This window comes from Austrofundulus limnaeus, unplaced genomic scaffold, assembly GCF_001266775.1.
Source record: "Austrofundulus limnaeus strain Quisiro unplaced genomic scaffold, Austrofundulus_limnaeus-1.0 Scaffold29, whole genome shotgun sequence".
Classification (NCBI taxonomy): domain Eukaryota; kingdom Metazoa; phylum Chordata; class Actinopteri; order Cyprinodontiformes; family Rivulidae; genus Austrofundulus; species Austrofundulus limnaeus.
Window position 1 is genome coordinate 2,029,775 of NW_013952431.1, and position 2,605 is coordinate 2,032,379.

Genomic DNA, 2,605 nt, shown 5'->3' on the forward strand with positions numbered 1-2,605 from the left:
AAAAAAAGACAAATGAAATGTTTTAAATGACTTGAGTTTCATTTTCTGTTTCAGACAGCAAAAGAGAAAATTACTTTAAAACAGAAATGAAAAAAGTCTTGTTTGTTCATATTCCACGACAGGTCGTGCCAACTTACTGTATCCCTTAAAATAATCTGTTTCTCCACCAGAAGGGGTGCTCGCAATATCAAAGTTATTCAATAAACATCCCATTACAAGTAAAAAGCATCGATACTGATTTCAGTATCGAATATATTTGCCAAGTATTTATTTGGTATCAGATCGATATCAAAGTCGTAGTATCGCCCAACCGCTGAAACTCAGAGGATGTGAATTAACAGAAAAAAAGCACAGATTTTGTCAAAACTCAGGAGGGAAAAAAGACCTTTCTGCTTACAGAACAACTGTACAAAGCACTAATAAAATGAAAATTGTCTTATTTTGCTTTTTATTGAGAAAATGGAGGTGAAGTGGAGGCAATGGCTGAGATGTAAAAAAAAGGACTTATTTGGCTAAAAGCCACACAAAGTATCTCTGCAAAGCCTTTGGTCACAGAGCAGCAGTCATCATTCAACTATTTATGGACATACACGTCTGTGTTTTAGACTTTTACTCACAGAAATTTGTGTTTAATTATGCAGAGCTGCCAGACGAGCGCCCCTTCTGGTGGGGGAATATACAGTATAGTCGTAAAATAACAAACAAGCCTTTTTTCGTTTCTGTTTTAAAGTTATTTTCTTTTTTGCTATCTGAAACAGAAAATGAAACTCAAGTCATTTTAAAAATTTTGTTCATCCCTTTTTGACACTAAGAATGAGGAACCCTTTTTATTTTWATTTTAATTTCAGTATTTTAAAACAAAAATCAAATAGCCACTCGTTTCTTGTTTTTAAATACCCGTTTCTAAAAGGAAAGTCCAATGATCAGAAGATAACACTGACTGTTTGAGATGCATTTAAGAGCCATGTGATTACCTTGAAAAAAATAAATAGATAAATAAAAATAACATTTCTTGAACATAGCTTAAACTCATGCAATAAAATTGTGAGGTTCTAGCAAGAAAATTGAGAARTGCTGTGCAAACATAGTCGCCAGCATTCGCTACAAAGTGAATTACACATTCAAGAAGGTCTCAAACCACAACTTTTGACAAACATACGTGTTTTTTTRAATTTTTTTTTTCAACAGTTTGGGTCCACTGTGTGTATTCATGCCTTCAGGGCGCTACAGACTATCAAAGCATCAAAAACCCACATTGACAGACAGATAGGGTTTTCAGTGAGGGAGAAAATGAGCACAGTGCTCCCATTTCACGGTTACACCCTCAGCCTATGCTGGAAACAAAGCAGACATCCTCGAGGTGTGGAGCGTTTCCAGCAACACCAGTGCCATTTATCACACTTCTTAATGACAAAATGTGATTCCTCAGACTATTCGTAAGTGTTTATTTATATATATATATATATTTTTTTTATTTTTTATTTTTTTTTGAATGAGAGCAGGAAACCCAGTCTGCTGTCATCTAATCGGCCATCTGTCTAATCGCCAACACGTACAAAGATGCACATAAAACCGCAAATGCCAGACTTTGTGCAGCCTGCCAGCCTCTACTGGCAATAAAAAATGGACGTGTGTTTGTCTGTGCATGCAGGTATGTTCATTTACTTTCCTAAAGTGGGGGGTGGATCGAGCACGACTATTAATTATTCCTACTAGTCTGAAGCGGCACTTGAAACTGCTGCTTAAACAGCCACAAAGGGCCGAGGTGAAGAGCACTTCATTTACGCTGACAAAATCCAACCACATCTAAAAAAACAGTAAAAAGAATAGATGATAGCTGCATAAAATGGGAGCTAAAACTGCAGCTGGTTGTTTGGCATGATTCGAACAAAGTGTGTATGTGGCTGAGTGTGAAAACTGGGTTCACCGATCCCCTCCATGCCATTCATCTATTATTCAGCCTGCTTCCAAAGAGCTGCCACATGGAGAAYGACTGGGAGAGGAACGGATGGAGACACCGCGCCAGGGTGTCACATGAACACAAGGGGAAAAAAAGCAAAGGTGATCTAGAAAGTAAAGAGTGAAAGAGATGAGCCTATGATGAAAAGAAGTTGTAAACAATGAAATATTGGAGTCTAGAAAAAAAATCAATGTAGGCAATAAAACAAGAAAAAAATTAGCAATATGGACTAAATTTTATCAAGCTGGAATACATACAGACAAGTAAAGATAATATTAAACAGAGTATTATCATAATGTATTCTCACTTGGTTGAGAATACATTATGAATGAAGGTACAAGTAGGAAGTAAAGTATGGTTCAACAGCTGTGCTAAGCTCCTTTTAAAATCAGATATAACAATTTCAGGTAACATTAAAATAAGCTTCTTTCAAGTTCAGTTAGTAAAAACACGCAGCATGCCCTCCTAAATCAGACACAGCACCATAATTGAGTGCAGGTGCTCCTGGTCACACATGAGAACATGTTGACTAAAGAGGAAATAAATAGGGAATCAAGACATACTGTTTGGGTAAATTGGAGTGATTGGCTGAGTGGATGTGTGTGTGTGTGTGTGTGTGTGTGTGTGTGTGTGTGTGTGTGTGTG